The sequence below is a fragment of the Canis lupus genome, chromosome 14, assembly GCF_003254725.2.
Source record: "Canis lupus dingo isolate Sandy chromosome 14, ASM325472v2, whole genome shotgun sequence".
Taxonomy (NCBI): Eukaryota; Metazoa; Chordata; class Mammalia; order Carnivora; family Canidae; genus Canis; species Canis lupus.
In genome coordinates this window covers 56,908,527-56,930,474 of record NC_064256.1, presented here as the reverse complement: position 1 = coordinate 56,930,474, position 21,948 = coordinate 56,908,527, and the positions used below count along the sequence as shown (strand labels likewise).

Below are 21,948 nucleotides of genomic sequence, written 5' to 3'. Positions count from 1 at the left end.
TTTTCACACTTTATCTGGGCCTTTGTTCTTGTTTTCTAGCTACTCAAAGCCCCACGTGGTGGGCCATTTCTGCAGAGCAATCCTCAATGTGATCTAAAGGTATAATAAAACATATATAAATAAAGTTTCTGGATATTGCCACAGAATTTTTCATAATGGGATTTTTAGCTGCTATTTAAAATATTTAGCATGAACTATTCTTATACCAGCATGAACACTGGACAATGATTATCTACAATTCTTAGTCACTCAGGCTCCAGGATTCAGGCTGGTTTACAGGAAACAATACCTCTGCTCTGGTGTGACAAACTTTGTTCAAATCCCAGGAATATTGTCCATGTCGCTTGACCTAGTGTCTTCAAAACAAAAGTAAATGAGTCCAAACACCGTAAAGGTTTAAGGATTGTACTATTGCTGATATTGGCGTCAGAAACAAATTTGAATACTGAGGAGGATTTGACTGGTAGAGACACTTAGAAAGAGGAAAGACAAAGCAGTTAACTTGTCAACTCTTTCCTCACAGGAAGCATGAATGAAATGGATTCTTCCCTGAGTAACTAATATTTCCAAGTAGTGCCAAATGCCCATTTTTTTTTACTTCTTGTTTTGTTCCAAATGGAGTTTGCAGAGATATTAAAAAAATAGGGTAATATATGGAACACTTGCACATGGCTGCTGAAGAATTTTTGCATTATTAAACAATTGATATTACTTCTTAAGTTGTATAAATGTAAGTCTAGAGGAACATGCATGAGTGAATATTGACTCTTCATTTTTCAGACTTAGATGGATGCTGAGTGTCCCCAGCGATAAGCCTTCCTATTGCTCCACATCTTTGTCGACAAGTAGTATTGTGAGTCTTTTTAATTTTAGCCATTTTGGTAATGCTTTAGTTTCATTGGTAAAGGGAAAGGTATGAAAGCAAGAATTTTCCCTTAAATCCAAATGCATTCTTTGTGCCACACATGGAGACCTATCATTTGAATTTGCTACTAGGTAAAATGGTCATAATGGTAGCTGCAGCTCTGACATCCATCAGAGCAGTTCAAAGATAATACATAGAATTTTATGAATCTTCTCAAAGATGAAAAATCTTGAGTAAATATAAATCAAGTTTGACCTTAGAACAATTTTCAAACATATGATAGAAATGTCAACTAATTTACCAGGGTAAAGGAATTAGAGTTAATTTAGACATAGAAAAAGATAACCTATAAGAAGTAAGTGAAATAACAGAAGATCTTCAAGGAACAAATCATGGTCTTTCACATAAAATTAATTTTGAATTTGCAATTACACTATTGATCATGTAAGGAATATCTATAAAAAAATCCAAACAGGTCTAAATTTGGCAATTTCTCTTTAAAATTTTTTTTTCATTTAGAGAAAGTGTTTCTTAAAAATCAAAAGAAATTTTGTATGAAATATGCAATAGTGATAACTAAGTATAAGAACATATTATGAGAATATATTAGAACAATAAAACGAAAATAGTTTGCATGACCATGAAAGAGACTATTTACAAATTATCCTGAAACTAACTTTTATGAAGAATATATTTCTGGTATTATGGATCAAATGATATGTTTTAAATGAAGAGAGATTTTAACAAGTTGAGGAACATAGAATACATTGTTTGCCAGATCCGACTTCCTGTTCAGGTTAAAAGCTATGGTTCAAGTGGAAACAAACCATAGGTTGGCCAATGACTGGTGACTTGAGGGTTATTTCTCAAAAAGAAAAAGCTGAGGTGGATCAAATCCATTCTCTCTCTCTCTCTCTCTCTCTCTCTCTCTCTCTCTCTCTCTCCATAAAAAAAAATGTTGGTTGAAGATCATAAAGAGATGTGTAGGCCCTGGGGTGGAGAGGTGATAAGGAAGTATCTTATGTGAGTGAAGGAATCAGAATAAGGTAGTGAGAGAAGAGGAGGGAACAGACTCACAGAGATAAATAGAGATTAGAGACCAAGCAACCTCATAGTAGAAGGTGGTTGGGGAGACTCAAGGTCTGCAGACTCTCCAGCTCTCTGTTCCAGGTGAACTTCTTTGGTGAGAATTCTACAAGCTTTTCCTATAAAGAAACCTTGGTCCTATCATACCCAGTTCCACAGTCCTTACATCCTTGTGATTAGTTAGTTAGTTCCCATTTCTGTCTCTAGCAGACAGCTCACAGCTCGAGGAGAGGAGAATCTGAATCTGATTGCCATTTCCATCCTCAATGCCCTGCATGTACTAAATACTCTAAAACTGTGTAACAAATTAATAAAAACAGATATCATTTAAAAATCAGCCCCCAAGTCCTCTCATCCTTTCAACTTCACCAATCAGAGCAGAAAAGAATTTATAACATCACCGGTTGAGTCATGCAGAGGGGAAATAGAGAGGGAATTGGGAGTTGGGGGAGGGAAGGAATTGAAAAGAAGAAAAAGAATTCTAACAGTCTTAGCTGAAGACAGTGCTTCTCAGACTTTATATGCATCAGAATCACTTGGAAGGCTTGTTAAAATGCTGATTACTGGGTCACATCCCCAAGTTTTTGAATCAGTAGATCACAAATGGGGCCAAGAATGTTCATTTCTTTTTTTTTTTTTTAAGATTTTATTTAGTTATTCATGAAAGACACAGAGAGAGAGAGAGAGAGAGGCAGAGACACAGGCAGAGGGAGAAGCAGGCTCCACGCAGGGAGCCCGACGTGGGACTCGATCCCGGGTCTCCAGGATCACACCCTGGGACGAAGGCGGCGCTAAACCACTGAGCCACCCGGGCTGCCCAAGAATGTTCATTTCTGATGAGTTCCCAGATACTGCTCATGCTTCTGGCCAAAGACCTTACGTAGAAAACCACAGGTTTAATTAAGGGAGTGGGAGGTGGGGGAAAGACTGAGGAAGAAATAGAGGACAGTAGGAGAATTATAATTGGCTTCATAGATTAAGAGGCATTAAGGTATAATTCTCTGTCAGAAAAACTGATTAAGAGGCTGTAATTGGTATCTTAGAATTGATTGGTAAAGTTTAATTGGTATTACTGTTTTAAGCAAGTAGACTCAAGATGACCATATGTCTACGTTTGTCTGGGAGAGTCTGATTTTCTCCCATAGCCTAGCATAATAATTAATAGCACTCCCTTTCTCTCTCAGGAATGCCCCAATTGGGACAATAAATTATATGGTGACCTTGCTCACTTATAAGAATGAAATACAAAATGTGTGCAAGCTGTGAGAGGTGCTGCTTCTTAGTCTATCCGGGCAAGAGAATGAATGAGCTGGTAAAAAAAGGAGAAACAAAGATCTTTATCTGTTTAATGCCCTTTCTAAAGGATCTTTGAAAAGTACCGAGTAGCAGACACTGTCCAAGACAGAGACAGCACTCTGAACACCAGGCACAGAAATAAATAAGTGCCAGACCTGGAATCAGGATGATTAATGGCTAGGTTTTTCTTAGCCCAGAAGAAAGGTGTGCCTTTTGATGGCTAGGCCTTTTCAGGACACATTTAAAGGGAGGGAAAAAATATTAATCCCCAGATACCCTGCCTCAGGATGGGTGAGAGAGAGTCCAGGAAGGAATTGGTTTCTTCCACCAACACCTCAGGAAGTTCAGATGCACACCATCCATCGAACATACTTTAAAAAAACATTCTAATAAACATGGGCTAATAGCAATGACATTTTAAAATCTTAACCCAAATGGGGGTGCTTGGGAGGCTCAGTCGGTTAAGCATTCCACTCTTGGTTTTGGCTCAGGTCATGAGCTCAGGGTCATGCGATTGAGCCCCAAGTCTGGCTCCATGCTCTGTTTGAGTCTGGTTGAGGTTCTTTCTCTCTCCCTTTTCCTCTGCCCCTCCCACTTGAGCATGCTTGCACGCATGTGCGCTCTCTCTCTCTCGTTCTCTCTCTCTAAAACAGATAAAATCTTTAACAAATAAAATAAAAAATAAAACATTGACCCAAAGGAATAAATTTGAAGAATAATAGAAGAAATCTACAAGTGAGATGAGTATACAGATTCTGCTCCTCACCACCTGGATAAGCCTTCGGCAGTTCCAAAATCTCAATTCCTCACCTTCCTCATGAAATTAGAAGTTTCCTGTTCTATCAGCAAATAATGGTGGAAGAATTACTTCCATAAAACTCCCTCAAGTCCGAAGACATCAGGCTTTGTCAGTGGGGGTGAGGAGATCCCCCACAGTTGTCACAGGAGATATGATAGTGCCTTATAATCTGAAGGCACCTTGACTGGCATTAACTCAAAATTACCTTTATTCAGTAGAATTTACATAATCTTTACAAAGTTTTCTGACTCGATTCCTCTTCTCTCAGTAATATAAGATTTGCATGACTCAATTTTGACACCTTAAGAAGGTCTGCATAAACAGGCATCTTCCACTGACTTTATGATAGAGCCATGCAGAGCATATCCTTGACATCATGTCACCTTCTTGGTCACACACTGACATTATAATGTTATTTACTATAAAATTGCATTGACAGCATCTTAAGAGCACTGTGACAGCATTTTAGTCCCATCAGAGTGAATACTGAAAGCACATTCTGACAACATTCACTTGGAGGGAAAAAACCTACTACCAATTTGGCTTCAGCGTAATCATCACAGTATATACATACATACATACATATACGCATAAAGGCAGAAAATTTCACTATTGAATATTAATTAGCAATTTATTATGGATCACTGGCAGATGAGGAACTGAACTTTACTGGAAAGTTCTCCCTCAAAAAAATATAGAAAGGAACTTTGTCTCAGGAGGCAGAACAGAATCCAGAACCCCCTGCTTTTATTACAAGTACAAGGCAATATTACTACCCCTCCGTCATGGGTTTTGATAGATAATTGTACTAAAAATGATAATCCGTGTTATAATAGGTATTTTATAAGTATGCATTTAAAAATATGCATTTCAGTGTAGAGTTAAGCAGCATAGATTATCTCAAAGTCATTTTGTTTTAATTGCAAAGTAGACCAACAACCTGTTTAATCCCAGTGATTCATTCCGAACAAGATTTTCAGGCTTAAATCGCCAGTGCTCTCTCTTAGACTTATTTATCAATTGCCTTCACACCACATGCTGCCAAGTAATTTTTGCAGCAGCAGAAAGAAAAAAAGGCAAAATAATAATAAATAACCTTCATGGAGAGCCAGCTATGTACTAACCAACTGCATTGACTGGAAAATCTCAAGAATCTCTTGGGGAAATGCAACTGTTATTCACAAGCTATAGATGAGGGAACTGGGCCTTTGAAATGCGAAACTTTCTAAAGGCACGGGTGCTTCTAAAGGCACGTGGCTAGTAAAGAGTGGAGTTGGGATTTGAAAATACTGACCTCAAAGCCCCCACTATTGTTCCCCTTTGAAAGGAGAGAAAGGGGGAAAGTGAGGCCAGAAGCATATGGATGGTTGGGAGTGGTTGAGCACATCCACAAATGCTTCCAAGGCGTGGGCAGTGTTGCCATTTCCTCTTTCAGTGAAAGGCTGGTGGTTGGGAAAGGTCTCTGACCCACAGCAATGCTGAGTGAAGCCAGAGTGGGATTCACCAGACCATTTCTGAGAGGGACTGTTTAGGGTCATCACTTGAGAAGTGTATCCAGAACAGACCATCAGAGCAAGGGAGTACAGGGTTTCTACCAGAAGCTTAATGAATGGTCCAATAGCCAGGAAAATGTGGACAGCTGGACAAGAGTCCCTCTAAATAAATACCAGAGACAGCAGCAGCTGGGCCTCACACGTTGGATCAGAGTCAGTGAACTATGCTTATCTGTTTAATACGGGCAGCCATATTACCCTGAGGACTTAAATGAGATTTGGTTTTAGTGCCAAATTCTTCTTTCCTTACTGTTAACTAAAATGTTTGTCAGGACCTTCTGTCCACAGTACGATCCTGTCAAGTACCATCCAGGTTAAATTCTGAACATCAGTGACTTCTCTCCTAAGAATGTCATTTGCTGAGCCACCAAAGGACGTGAATAAGCATTTGACCTGAACCTACTTAAGACAACAATTATATGAACTTCTTTCTTTTTCACTTATTCACACTAGGATATAAATTAACTTCTTCAAAAGATTCGATCCACTCAACATTGTTAAGATGGTTAATATGAGTTTATAATATACTATCAGCCATCAAGTCAAATTATCCCAAACATTTACTCACAAGACACCTACTCCTAAAAGAATCGCTCATCTGGATTATTTTCAATTAAAAACTTAAAGGATTTCACTAAAACAAGTGATTTTCAAGTGACTTTTAAATAAATGAACTTGTTAGTTGTGTTCATAAACTGTAGACATGGAAGATGGGTGATATGATTTTTTTTAAAGATTTTATTTATTGATTGATGAGAGACACACACAGAGAGAGACACAGGCAGAAGGAGAAGCAGGCTCCCTGCAGGGAGCTCAATGTGGGAATTGATCCCAGGACCCCGGGATCATTCCCTGGGCCGGAGGCAGACGCTCAACCACTGAGCCATCCAGGCATCGCTGGGTGATTTTCAATTTAAGAAAATGGGCTACCATTTATTCCCTTCAGTTTAGAAAAAATGTCATTGCCTAAACAATTACCTTGAAGATAGCTGCCTCTTGAATGCTGGAAATCAATCATGTAATGTAAATTTACATTTGATAACTTAAATATGGAATGTATAAGACTCTCTTCCATGTAAGTGTGTATATATGTAAGTGAATGTATGTGTATATATGTGGGTATACACACATAAACATACAAAAGAAAGAAAAGAAAAAATATATATACACATATTTGTGTTGGTCATAGTTTTATGGCTCCAACAGATTATTAGCTATATTGACAGTTCAATCAAAAACAAGTAATATATACAAATATGTGGGTAAAGGTCATAGAGAAGTTTATAATGAAGAAGTAATGATAAGCCCCTGTCCCAGTAAAACTCTCCTCTCCAATCCAATCCATGACCCCCATCAATTTTTTTAAATACTTTATTAGTTCTTTGGGTGGCTAACTTTTCCAAATAGTGTTGCCGCATTTAAATGTTACGAGGCAATCGACTCTATGTGTTAGCTATTGACTTCCTAATATGAAGGGAAGGATGATGTCCCTTCTACATGCTCATCTGCTCCTTCTGCTAAAACTGTTTAATCTCTACTCTGATTGGTCAACTATACAAATTCAAACAAGATCCTTAATCCTACATTTCTTATTTCAAAAACTATATCCAGTATCTCTTGACTTCACATTTGGTAAGGTGAGGACACCTGCAAGGGTCAGGTAGATGTAGATGGTTGATGAGCACTTAGGTTCATTCCCCTATTTAAGAAGAGTGCCAGAGTTACATTGCCTACTCTGACTCCCGTGCCCCACAAACAGGAAGTTTTTATCATGATATTTAAATTGATTATCCATTTTTAATGACCGTACCATATCCAAAATAGTTTTCTAACCTCTCAATCATTATATATTTTCTATAGAATCGCCTTTTTATATTACTCGGCCACTCTCTCCAAATATCTGATCTTCTGCTGATTTTCTTGGTACTTGTATTAACTCATCTCATTATATCCTAGATACTTTAGAGTCCTCTTCAAATTCTAACATTTTTGACAGTTCTTTTGAGGTATAATTGACATAGAATTAGCTTCTGATTTTGAAATATTTTAGATTTAGATATTTTAAATTTAGAGAAGAGCTCTAAAAATAATACAGAGTACCCATATATCCTTCACCCGGAATCTCCTAATGTTAGCATGGTGCCATGATCAAAATTAAGAAATTAACGTTGGTATAATATTATGTACTAAATAAACTGGAGACTTTATTTGGGTTTCACCAGTTTTCCTCAAAGTGTCCTTTTTCTGTTTCACAATCCAAACCAGGATCCTGCATAGTCTTTATCTGTCATAGTTTTCCTTCAATCTGTAATAGTTCCTGAGACTTACCTTGTCTTTTATGACTTTGACACATTTTAAAAGCATTTGCAGGTATCTTGTAGAAAGTTTCTTGATTTTTAGATCTTTATAATTAGAATGCGGTTATGGATTTTTGAGATGAATATCATAGAGGTGATATGCCCTCCTCAGTGCACAATTTCAGGGAATACATGATGTAAATATGCATTATTATTACTGGTGGTGTTAAATTTGGTCATTTGGTTAAAGTAAGGTCTGCCATGTTTTTTCATTATAAAGTTATTTTTGTCCCCCTTGATAAATAAGATTTAGTGAAGATACTTTGAGATGACGCAAATACCTCATTTCTTCTTAAATTTTTGCCCAACTGGTTTTTAAAAATCTTATCCAGATACCATATCTTTCAGCTCAATAAGTTGGTCCTCTTGGTAACTCTAGTACTTCCCTGCTTCTCAACCATGGATAAATTTCTCTGCTTCTGTTCTCCAATCTGTTTTCACTAGTTGTTCTAAAAGCAAATCTCCCCACAGATTAAGACTCCTGTTCAAAGAGGAGACAGAGGAAAAAGGTCCTGATGCAGTTTAACGCCCCTTCCATGGTGGCACTCTTCCCCGTCCAGTTTTTCCCTCTGAGAGAGACTTCTCGAGCTTCTCCAAATCTTTGCCATGAGTGCCTTGCAGGGTTCATGGAGAAAAAACATGCAATAGGTTGTGGATTTCATTTCTCCTGCAATTTGTTCTCTAATTTCAATATTTCTTCTTTCAGGCTCACTCATACTCATATTGTATTTAAGTAATACTTATGCAAGCTCTGTCTGTGGAGAAGGGGCTTGTGGATGGCAGGCCTTGCTTCAGATGAGCTTGTGAGGCACTGGGCCATATGCGCTCCATGCTGATGGAATCCTATATAGACAAAATGAAAAGGGTTTTGTCCTTCGTTTACTAGAGGGAGGGTTGGGAAGATAGTTGTTCTTCATTTGGACTTTAATCTCTCTGTTTTCCACCTCCCTGGTATCCCCTCTCCCAAATTCAGGGATCTTAGACTCCACCAGGCAGCTCAGGCCCTTGTTAATCAACATACCCCTGAACATATTCTAGGCTGTGACTTCCTCATACTCCCATTTGTCTGCACTTTTCAATCACTTTTTTACTTCAGAAATGTATTTAAATTTGTCACCTGCTGATTGCTTACATGCACATTTTTGTAGGTTGTATGTCTTCTAAAATATCTTTTATCATTTTTATGATTTCTTAGGAAAAGAAAGTGTTAAATATGAGAAATCAATCGGGCATCTTGAATGGAAACTAAAAGTTTCATTTCTGATTTAATAAAAGACTGATATCTTCAAGGATGAATTCCAATCATAAATATAGTGATTTGTGGCTGTTACTAATCAAATTGTAGATTTTACTAGTTCCTAAACCTTTTTTTCTTGTTGGCCTTACTGTAAAAGGAGTCATCCAGAAACAGATATGTAATATGAAGGACTTTAAACCATGAAGCAAGGCATGTTTCCTTTGGAAATTGTTATTTTGCAAATACTTTCCTTTTTCATAAGTCTGCATAAGTTGACAGTGGCTAGAGTGAAACGAGCAATGGTCTTGCTGTCAGTAGACCTATATTCTAATATCTACCTCAGTGTAACCTTGGCTTTCATATATTGGGTAGTTTACCATGATAACTACTAAGGTCCTTTTTCATTCTAAAATTTATTGTTCTAAGCCTTTGATCCCCTTATTTGGTTGTCTTCAGTGAGGCTCTGGATCATTGAAGCCATTAATTAATCTTCATTTGCCAAAGTTATTTTTTTGGGGGGGGAGGGTTGTTTGGTTTTGTTTGTTTGTTTAGTTTTTGGTCACCTAACTTACATAGAAAACACAATTTTAACTATCTGAGCCTTGTGCATACCCCCCTATACTGGACAGCATAGTCATGACTCACTTCCACTGTCCTTTTCTAAGAACATTTTCCCTGTACATAAGAACTCAAGGCAGGATGAGGGTGAAACTTCATATAGTTCATCACCTCCATGAAGCCACCTTCTGTACACATCCTGCTTCTTAAGAAATGGACCAAGAAATAGCAACTGACCAAAGGAAAGCAAACTTACAGGTTGGCCAGCACTAAAGCACTAACCAAATGTGCATGACAGCAATTAGATAACTTATCGTATTTCTCCTTTAGGAATCTAAACATGCACTATTGAAAATATGCTCATGAGTGGAGGTCATGAAGGGGGAGAGGTCAAAATGGGCCACAAGTAAGAATATGGTTATAATTATGTTAAAAATAAGTTGAACCTGAGATTGATAAAAGATATTCATAACAGAAAGTGAGGAAAGTGATTAGAGCAGAAGCAGAAAGGAAGAGTGTATATTTCTGCAGCAGGGGATGGAAGATCTACTGATAAGGGCTACAGCTTACCTGGATTTGCCTAGATTTTAAACTACTTTCCTGTCTCTATGATCTCTGACCTATTTCTGGATTCCCGTTAGACTACATTGTCCTCATTATCATGTGCAAAGTAACCATCATTTTACTATTAAAGGTAACCTGAATGAATCTCTGTTTCTAGCACCCAAATAACCTAGCATATTTCCCCAAGTAGATCATAGGCCCTTCAAGTATCTGAGAGTGTCTTCTGTGGACCCACCACATCATGTAGGGTATAAACATTAGGACTTCTTGTTATAGGCTGTTGAGGACTCTGGAGACTGGAAGAAATTAGATACTCCAATCTAGGCACTAGAGAAGCAGTGCACATACCTGCACTCTTTCATACTAATATCAAGTATCAAAACATTTACTCTTGATACACACACCACAAGAGTAATTGGAGTATATTTAAAGTACAAAATGTGACAGGCCATAACTTGTACTGGCTATCACAAAACTGCCATACTCTGAGACATTCTAAAACATTCCTCCAGTGAATCAACAGAAATCTATAAATCTAGTTAAGATGCTTGGATTTGTCCTCCCTCAAAAGACAGTAATGCAAGACAGGTTTCAGCCTGAGGTCATTATGCATTTGATTCATAACTTTTTTTCTTGTTAGGTTCTATCTGCTAAGAATGAATAGTCTGAAAGTCTCTTACATAGAAGTAATGAAAAATAAGAAAGGAGATGTTCAGACTAGGAAAGGAATAGAAATGAGAAATAGAAAAAGAACTTGTGGTATAATCTTGTGATGTTAAAATGTTTATAATAAAAAATAACTTGTATGACATTTTATGATGTTTGGCTTAACCATAGAAGTCTTATCTTTAATATTACTTCAAAACATATTGCTAGTGCCAGTGAAGAGTTACCTATATAGCCACGTCTACTTTACTTTAATATATGAATATCTTATGTATTAAAACAGTTTTATCATTAATTACATTAATGTAGTCTTAAGTTTTGCTTGTTTTCTCAATTTTCCATATGTATAATAAGAAAGTTACATAGAATCTATGTAGTTTCAAAATTTATAAAAATCCTAATGAATATCATATTGTGTTAATATTTTCATTTAGAATCCAGGGCTGAATTTTCATTTCCAAAGAGATGAGTGAAGATTTTCTTTTTTTTACAATCCACTAATAAATAAATCCCATCTGTTTCTTCAGTAAGGTCATGTAATATATATGCCATGTTTACCTCCACTATTTTTAAGAAGATAAAAATACAGTGCTTTAATATATGTTTATAAAGTTGAATTAATATAAATTGCCAGCTGTCCCCAAAATTTATTTTGATAGAGATAGTTTGACTAGACCATGATTTACTCTCTAAGAATATGGCCCTTTCCTTAGGCCTTGAAATTGAGAGCAATTCACTATAAATGAAGACACTCCCCAAGAGAAAAGTGGGACATGGGGCATGACATTGATTGAACTGCTACATGGCACACATTTGATAGGTTTTTTCACAACCTGTATGGGGAATTTCAAAATTAATATTGTGACCTTGTTCCTTGGAAAAAAATAAATTGAGTATATTTAAGTTTAGGTGTTATGTTTTGGTACCACTTGAGGTGAGCAAATTAGAAATAAACCTATGCTGTCCACAAGACCTAGCCACAAAAAAAAGTGTCAATTCAGAATATTTCTAAGTTTAGTCAGCATAAACAAGAAAAAAAAGTTTAGCCAATAACAGATTCTTTCTTCTTTAAAGAAAAATGTTTCAATAAAAAGCTCCACTACAAACATAACTTTGGGAGAGATGGACCCTCTTTTCACATACACAAGACCAAGGGCTAAGGCGTAATGTAGGAATCCAGTCAAGAATTGAGACTACAGCTTTCAAACATCCTTCTTATTTATTTATTTATTTATTATTTATTTATTTATTTATTTATTTATTATTTATTTATTTATTTTACATCCTTCCTATTTAGATGAAATTCTGAGATCATAGCAAGCTAAATGAGTCAGTGTTCTAATGTTCAGCTCTAGAGAGGTGGCAAGCCCAGCAAAATCGTGATCTCAAGATGGGTCAGTAATATCCCAGCCACTCCTATTTTGAAGACAGCAGTCAATGAGGCTATTTTGCTTTTAATTATGGTGAGAAACCGTGTTGAAACAAAGGATCAGGACAAGTCATTCTCTCTCTATAGCACAAATAAGTCCTCCTCCTACCTTTTAAAATCAATCCATGTAAGTGAGATGGAGTTGATTAAAATAAGACCTTTCCTAGAACTCTTAAATCTTGAACCAAATTTCAGGGACTGCATAGAATAACAACTTCTGAAATATTACTCACAACCATCCCATGTGTCAGGTCAACTGATAAGACTGAACTAACCTGTTCAGCAGGATATTCTCAGTAAATGGCAAGAAAGAGGTTCTGGAGGCCTAGCAACCAATTCCAAAGTTCCTGCTCTAACTCTCTGCGGAGCGTCAGCACCACGGTCAGCTACAAACATGAGGAGACCACGGAGAGAGGGGAAAAATGTCTTCCTCTCCTGCCATTTCCCTAGATTCTCTGTGGGAGGTTCTTCTTGACTTTAAAGTATTGGGCGTGGTCTGGATGCCCTGCTATGTTTCACACACATGCATGCATGCTTGTATGAATTATGGACGTAGGCGTGCATCTACGTATGTATTCCAAATATGTGCCATTCACTGAGGCTATTCAGTATGAATAAATTCTCTGGGGGAGCAACTTTCTATATTCCACTCTTCTTTCTGAAGTCCCTGTGAGTCTTGAACAGAGGAATGCATGAGATGAGCTAGAGAAAAAGCTAAAGTAAGAATAATAAGATAATAAATATTTCTGTTTTCCAATAAACATCCTCTCTAAGTAACTTCGAAGCATATAGATACTTCAGACTTGGCATCAAATGAGAAGGGTAAACCTTTTATAATTAATTATTCACCATATGAAAAATTAAATTCTATAAGTATGCATCAAAAGGTTGTGCATTCTGATATTGCATCCTGAATGCTCTTCTGGAGGAAAGGAAGAGAAATGAAGCACTAAGCAATGAGAAGAGAGAACTGAAGGAGAGACACTGAGTATATTAGCGATACCCAACAATATACCCATCTCCCAGAAGTCAAGATAACAGATACTAGACTTTTATAATAAATCTCCATCTATATTTAGTAAGTAATCTTGGTTTTCAATTTAAAAGCCTGTGCTTGTGCCAACAGAACCAACAAGTCCCACCAAGATTATAAGGAGAAATAATTTGTCCCTCAAGACCACTTCTAACTGGGCTACAGGAACCTGGTGCTATTATAGACAAGCTACTAAAAGTTAGATTTAAAGAAATCTGTTTACTCTGAGAATATGGCCATTGTGCTTTCAGGGTTAAACAAAAACATAAAATAAATAACACCATCAACTCTGCACACAATAGAATAATTGTATCATTGAATTCTAAACTTAGGAGCTAAGTGTTCAAGGGCCCTTGAGATGCTGAAGAATATAAAGAACCTGAGTCTCATTCGGTCCTTGCAAAAGAACAGAGAATAGGCCGGGAGCCTCAGAAATACTCAGCTCTGCTGCAAACAAGGAACAGGAAACGGACACGCACATATCCTCTTGCCCTCCAGTCCGTGAAGAAAAACTTCACTTAGCCATTCTACAAAATCCAGAGTGTGGCACCTTCATACCAATTTAGACATTAAGTTGGGACTCTGGTAAGTATCTCACATTTGTTGACTTCTTATTATGAAGTAAGGCCAATGTACAGCCCTGAGGCTTCAGAGCTGACCGCGGCCTTAGAGGAGCAGGTAACCTGGTAGGGAGACAGACACAGGGGAAAAATAATGACACAGTAATGCAGAAGATGCTATAACAGTGATAATTACTGTTAATTGTATAAATAATATTAAAATATGACCATTGTAACTGTAACATTTATTATCTACGTATAATGTGCAGGACATCATGCTAAAGTAATTTGTATAAATATGACCTCACTGAGTCGCATACAGGGTAAGAACTACTATGGTTATGAATATCCCACTTTATGATGAGAGATGAGATGCCCTGAGATGTGCAGGTTACCCAGATAGTAAAGGGCAGATTGCAAAATCAAACCCGGTCTAAGCCAAGACTGTCAGTCATACTTGTCCTGCCAACCAGAGGGAAGCCCAGAGTCCGGCTTGGAAGCCTGGAGCAGGAGTGTGTAGCTTCACAAATGTTCTGGGAAGATGTTATAGGAAACAGGAACAGATAGCAAGAGTGTGGGGCTATGAAATAGTCCCGCAGGCGCTTCACAACCACAGCATGAACTGAATGAGGATGGAGGCCCCGGTGGGTCAGGGAGCGGTTTGGATGTTTGACCTCCCTCCTGTGAGCTACCAAGAGTATTTAAAAGATCTCTAACACGCGAGTAAATATTGGGTTTGCTTTTTAGGAGAGATCTGTTCAGGAGCTGTGTGTTAGAGCATGGAGAAGGATTTGAAGGGGGTGAGACCGCGGAGGGGGGGTGGTGAGTGAGAGCCCAGTGGGCAGCAACAGAGGACAGTTGGAGGACATGTTAGGCTGTGACACTTCTCCCACAGATAAGTCAGCCCTAACAAATCACCCACTAATCATGTATTTCCTCCCTCTGCCCTCAGTTGACAATAACCTAAATCCAGCATAGGGATTAGGAGATTCTTTCAAATAAGCAAAATAAGTTAGATTTGTCTCCTATTAAACTTCCAGAGGAAGGAGAAAGGAAGAAAATCCAAGTGGCTGGTGCCCCAACCTGCTATCTCAATGCTAGTTCCCGCCTCCTCGACAGGAACAAAGCTCAGAAGGGCCCAGGGAGGCTGGAGGCGTGACTAACCACATGCAAGTGAGTTGGAAATTTAAAGCGCTAGATAAATACAAATGAGTACATAAAATTCTGCATATTAAATATTTATGTTTACCATCTCTGTTGATCATTCGAGTTGTGGCTTAAAAGATTAGCAGAAAAATGAAAAAAAACTAATGTCTTTAATCAGTCTGTGAATGCCATAACAGAAGTCTTGGAATTAAAAACACACAAGTGCTGCAGCAAGAGAGGATCCCTTTATTGTTGAAATTCCAAACCTGCTTAGGCATTAATAGCATCTCAAGACTCTATTAAAGTTAAAATAAAACTTGTGAAGAAAAGCTATCTTTTATACATGTGTTTGTTTCATTCGTGACAGTCAAGTTTCCATTAGCAATCTAAGAATGCACACTCCAGAGTGAATTCTTTCTAAATAGTTTTGTTTTCAAAAATAATCAGCTTTGCCTAGAGTAAGTACAATGTTTTTCATTTGTTTATATGACTGAGTAAAAATCATTTGAAGTTATTATTATAAATATAATTCCAGCTAACTAGAGATGGGGTTTTCATAACTTTAAAAATATTTTTAGGGACGCCTGGGTGACTCAGCGGTTGAGCATCTGCCTTTGGCTCAGGGCATCATCCTGGAGTTCCAGAATCGAATCCCACGTCAGGCTTCCTGCGGGGAACCTGCTTCTCCCTCTGCCTGTCTCTCTGCCTCTCTCCCTCTCTCCCTGTGTCTGTCATGAATAAATAAATAAAATATTTTTAAAAATTTTTTAATAAAAAATAAAATACAATAAAAATATTTTAATAGAAAAAAACTACCACAATTATTTCATTTCAGATAAATGAATATTTTAATGTATATCTTTATTGTTTATCTTAAGTTATTATTCCTGTTTCCTGTATGTAACTCCCTCTACTGAGGTTCTTTACTAGTTTATGTCACTGAATAATAACCATGGTAGATAAAATATCTACTAGCTTAATGTTTCCACATGTTTAACAATCTAGATTGTGTCTAAAGCTCATCATCAAAGCATCCATATATCGGAAACTCCCAGGATATTTTGCTTCTGAGATATAACAATCCATTGACAGACTGACTGGATTTTCCATTCTCTGGCTAAAATATTACCCCATGCTGTGTGTACAACCTACAAGCTCCAAACCAGGGCCGGGGATGGCCCCACTGAATAATTGTCAATAAATAGGCTGAGTCTGATACCAGTGAAGCACCAAGTAAAATCTTCCTGTCTCCTTTCTGTGAGTTCATTACTAATTACATAAATACAACCTGTCAAATCCAGGAAGCAACAATAAGAGTCAAGGATCCGAAGTGTCAGGAAATCAAATCTACAGCTGTTTATTGAACACTCACCATGTGCAGCATCCTGATAAGACCACAAAGCCCATGGGAGTTAGGGATGGGGGAAGACCGGATTTCAGAATCTAGAAATCACTAGGTATGACATCAGAGTAAACCTAAATCAGAAACAAAACCAGCAAATTCCCAGCAAATGCAGCCACTCAAAGGCGGGAGAAAGAACAGAGTTATTTGCCAGGAAGAGGAGCAGAAAGAAAGTCAGGGAAAGTGATCGAACAACTGGGAAATTCCCCAGGAGCAAGGACACGCAGAATAACTGAAAATGTCAGGCAGATCAGAAGGGGAAAAGACGTCAGACACTCTCACAAGGGCAATGCCCCCGCGGAGACAAATACTAAATCCAGCGGGCAGCACCTTGAGCAAAACACTCTGAGGGCTTGGGCTCTTGGTTTCCTGCCCTAGCCTTTCCGGAAAGTTCTTTCATATAGTTTTCTTAGGTAAATGCATAACAAATTTCAATTTTACCCAGATTGGTGTCTAAAAGGTGGAAAATACTAACTCAGAGGATGACTTATTTCATGTCATCTTAGCTGAGTAATATAAAAAGCACAGTAAAACCAACCAATTTAGCAAAACATGCTTACTAGAAAGGCTAAAAATACCCTAAAAATGAATTCAAAGTTTGCATAGCCACTATTATTTTTTCTGCAGTCATCATGAGAAGTCAGTTGTTGTTGTTGTTGTTGTTGTTGTTACCTGCTTTAAAGCCTCATCAGCAATGATAAAGGAAAATGCAAGTTTATTTTGCCCCCACTAAATGCCAGAAACTATTTAAGGTGCTTTACTCATGTTACCCCATTTAAGAGCTCTTACCTGAGAACTATGAGGAGACTGTGTCTCTCACTCCGAGGAAGCTGGGTAAAGAGATTTTGCAACAGTTTGGGGTGCAAGAAGACTCGAGGTCATAATTACGACAGACACTTTCATTTCGTGAGAGACAACTCATGCTCATTATCCCGCTTGGCTCACAGCCTCTTCTCTGGCTGGGTTGAACTGTGATACTCCCCGCGGCTTTGCCAGGGTGATGCAAAACTAAGTACTTCCATTAATCTCGATCCATGACCAGTTATTTCAACCTAAACTAATTTATTATGTACATATTCCGACTGTTTTACATTTAGCTGATAAGAAATGATAGCTCAAGTACTTTGAAAACAAGAGTAGGGAGCTAGTTAACTAAGTGCAGTTTGCAAGGCTCCAAACCAGAAGATGCAGAAACAGAGACGTTTCACTCACCGGTTATCCGACCCAGATCACACAACCTGTTTGGGAAGTTGGAAGACGCTTCTCCTTGGCCACTTAAACTTAACAAGTTGACCTCGAACCTCCTTACCTTACTACACAAATTTCTTTGCTATCACAAAAACAGCTCCTTAAGCTTTCCAGATACTTGACAGAATGAACTTTACCCAGAGATGCGAAAAGTGAACCAGAAACGAGAGTTCATTGACCTTATTCTTCAACTATACCAATCCTGTGATCTTGAGTGAAGAGTAATTTCACTCCTCCGCATTCTTGTTTATTCAGTTGTCATATGTGAACACGACACCCCACAGTTATGAGGAGAGAAAAATTCTTAATGTTTTTACCAAATGTTGATTTTTTTTTTTTTTTACTGTAAACAGAGTCTGTAAGAAATGTTCCTCAAGTAGGGAGGCAAGAAAACAGTGATGGAAGCCATGTAATTAAAGAGAGATGCTCCCAAGAAATGAAGCTCATAAAATTCAAAAGCATCTCTTTATATGTCTCCTGCGGTCCCGGAAATAGCTCATCCCTACATCCCAAGTTCCTTGTGTTAATATCAGAGGTCCGTTTTATTCCTCTTGTCTATAATGTGATTTTCCTTCCTATAATTACACATCATAAGGATAGACACACATCCCAGAACACTCCCTTTAGGAGCAATGCTTGGGAGAACACTTCTCCTTTCTTGGGTTCCCAAATAGGCACTGTTGTCCGAGTAGAGTCTGAGGATGATTTCAGGGTTCGCTGACTGGAGTGGCTTTTGTTTGAAAGGAAAAGTCAATACTAATCTGAGGTGGTGATTTTTCTTATCTTTTTTGTCTAGAAAAATGCTCTTTAAAAGATTTTATTTATGTATTCATGAGACACAGAGAGAAAGAGAGAGAGAGAGGCAGAGACCCAGGCAGAGGGAGAAGCAGGCTCCATGCAGGGAGCCTGACGTGGGACTCGATCCCGGGTCTCCAGGGTCATGCCCTGGGCCAAAGGCAGACGCTCAACCACTGAGCCCCCCAGGCGCCCCTGGAAAAATACTCTGATGGACATCTTTCAGGATGAAAGATAACTGCAATTTTAAAATAAGGTGGCCCGAGGACAGTAGAGGACAGGGAGCTAACAGGAGAACCCGATGTGTTACCTTTTGGCCATGGCTTATGGCTCATTTCTCCAGCCGCCATAACTATTGCAAATAGTTAAGAATCAAGGAAACATTTTGGTAGAACACTTTATGATAGGCACGTATAATGGTATGAACAAATCATGTTCATGAGCTGTTTAATTGAAGAGAATCACTTTGGATATTAGCATACTTTTACTGCATTTCCTTTTTTGCCAGATTATTATCCTCCAAAAAAATTTCAGGTCATTATGCAAATGATGGCTATACTAGTGAATCCTAAGTATAATTGTAATCATAAAATCATTTGTTTCATTTAATACATTTTGAATATATGATAGTTAAAAGATGGAATGAAGTAAAGTTTATATTTGCATATCAATATTAGTCACTAAGAAATTAGTAATAAAACATGTAGCTAGGGCAATTTTTATCTCTTAAACAATTTCATATATAACAGCTGTCTTTCTTTTTAAGATTTATTTATCCATGAGAGACACAGAGAGAGAGGCAGAGGCAGAGACACAGGCAGAGGGAGAAGTAGGCTCCATGCCAGGAGCCCAACATGGGACTCGATCCCGGGACCCCAGGGTCACGCCCTGAGCGAAGGCAGGCGCTCAACCACTGAGCCACCCAGGTGCCCAAGAGCTGTCTTTACAAATGCAAACAACTCACTTGCAAGGGGGATTGGAGCTGATGGCTTAACATACTGATGTTACTGGGTTGATAGTGTTCCTCCAGAACCATCCACCTGGATCCTCAGACGGTGACCTTACTTAGAAACGGGGACTTAGTATATGTAACTGGTAGGATGAGATCACACTGGAAGGGGGTTGGCTCCAATCCAATGACTGTTGTCCACGGAAGATGAAGGAAGAGGGAAATGTGGACATAGAGAGACCCACAGAAGAATGCCATATGGAGATGGAAGCAGAGACTGAGGTGATGCATGGACAAGACGAGGAACAGCAAGGATTGCCAGCAGCAACCAGAAGCTAAGAGAGAGACATGGAAAAGATTCTCGTCAGGGCCTCCAGAGGACCTACCCTTCTGACACCTTGATGCTGGACTCGGAGCCTCCAAAACTGTGAGAGGGTGGATTTCTGTTGTTTTAAGGCACCCGGTTTGTGCAACTTTGTTAGCAGAGATCTAGAAAACTAATAGACCGATCATGAATCATTTCCAGCCAATAATAAATAAGGACATTTACTAGGGACATATTTTAAGCTTATTTGAGTAACTGTGTGAAATGAACTAATCTTCCTTTATGTAAGTCGATTTTGAAACTCATTCAAACCAGTGTTTTATCAGTTACTCATGTTAGTAAAGCGCTAGTAATATTTCTAGTTTTCAGACTTTTTTTTTTTTTCCTGGTGAAATAATCCCTATCATTTCAATGCTTGCCTCCTCACTTTTAGATGAACTCCTAGGTAGCAGTGATCTAGAAATCAAGAAAGCAGGAAACTAGATAAAGAAAGAAAGAAAGAAAGAAAGAAAGAAAGAAAGAAAGAAAGCAAGCAAACAAGCAGGAAACTGTTCCCTACTTGTCTTTCTAAGCTATTCATTTCTGGCTTAGTACTCATGACAGTTGCCCCTCAGATTCCTTTTTCAGTAACCAAGACTCTCTTGGAATAATAGTGTTGTGTATACCAGGTTGGGCCGTCCACCTGTCCCATCTCACTAGATGGCAGGGAAGCAGACAGGTTGTTTCCTGACGGTGTCCAGTCACTTGCTTTCCTTGTGAAGTTGACTGAAATTTAAAAAGCGTTGCTCAGTAGGGCTTTTTCAGTCAACTCTTTAAGAAGGCAAAGGAAAAAGATGGTTCATTGACTTCTGGTCTTTTATGCTCCTCCTGGGGCCATCAAAATAAAAGGGGAAATCACACAATTCCTGAAGCCTGAAAAAAAAATTATTATTACTAGTGTTATCTAGTTGTACTGTCTACCTTCCTCACATCATAGAATGTAATCATATTCCTACAGCGCACTGGAGGAACCAGAAAAGGCCTCAACTGTTCTAGTCACAGCACGGTAGCTCTGGTCAGGCTATTCTACTAAAAGTATCGAGGGAATACACTGTCTTGTGTATGTACATTTACTGTAGGATTGTTTAAATCCCTCAAAGAAAATAACTAAACTAAAAGAAAATTCTCTCCTTCCTGAAATGCAGCATTTGCATATTTAAAGCATCATCTGAGTATCTATTAATGACATATATCACATATGAATATCTTGGTATAATTTTTTACCCTCTTTTTTCCCCCCTTTTTAGCTTACTGCCTGCATACCATCAACCCTTGGGGGAAAAGATGCACACACATATTCTAAAAGCCTATAATGCATAAAATCTTTTTTTTTCTCCACATTTGATGCAGTGTGAAATGTCAAATCCATTGTGGGATTACAAATCTCGCATAATAGTAATATAGACTCTAAAATCAATCGTGCATAAAAATAATAAATCTTGACAACAGTGTAGTCAACATAAGAATGACCCGACACAGTTATAAAATGCTCTTTCCAAGTACCTGTGCTAAAAGCTATGAGATTTAATTTCTTCTTCTTCTTCTTTTTTTTTTTTTTTTTTTTTTATGATAGTCACAGAGAGAGAGAGATAGAGAGGCAGAGACATAGGCAGAGGGAGAAGCAGGCTCCATGCACCGGGAGCCCGACGTGGGATTCGATCCCGGGTCTCCAGGATCACGCCCTGGGCCAAAGGCAGGCGCTAAACCGCTGCGCCACCCAGGGATCCCTATTCTTCTCTTATTATAAGCAAATTTCCTATCATCTTTACATTTCCTGTAGGAAATGGGAGATATTAACCTTCAACAAATTTACATCCCCATAGAAGTCAACCAATTTACTAATTCACATGATTCATTTATTTCTTCTAACTATATTGACGAGTTTTTGTTTTGTCTTCATGACACCATTTTAAGGAGCTAGCAAGAGAGGGGAAGAAAGAGGAGGAACTAAGGTATGAGAGAGAGATTGAATTTAAGAATAAAATTAAACACGAAATTCCTGATATTCTAAAATATTCACCACCAATTGCATATTCCTAAG

The 21,948-nt window shown here is 38.1% G+C and overlaps 1 long non-coding RNA gene across 1 annotated transcript in view; it reads left to right on the top strand.

Annotated features, from left to right (window-relative positions):
* Window positions 1–15,874, top strand: part of LOC112670904 (uncharacterized) — a 19,946-nt gene extending 4,072 nt beyond the window's left edge. The window contains exons 2-6 of the long non-coding RNA XR_003143289.3: window positions 40–99; window positions 781–853; window positions 13,776–14,028; window positions 15,044–15,176; window positions 15,728–15,874. This is a non-coding gene — a long non-coding RNA (uncharacterized LOC112670904). The remainder of the gene's footprint in view (window positions 1–39; window positions 100–780; window positions 854–13,775; window positions 14,029–15,043; window positions 15,177–15,727) is intronic.
* The last annotated feature ends 6,074 nt before the right edge of the window (window positions 15,875–21,948 follow it).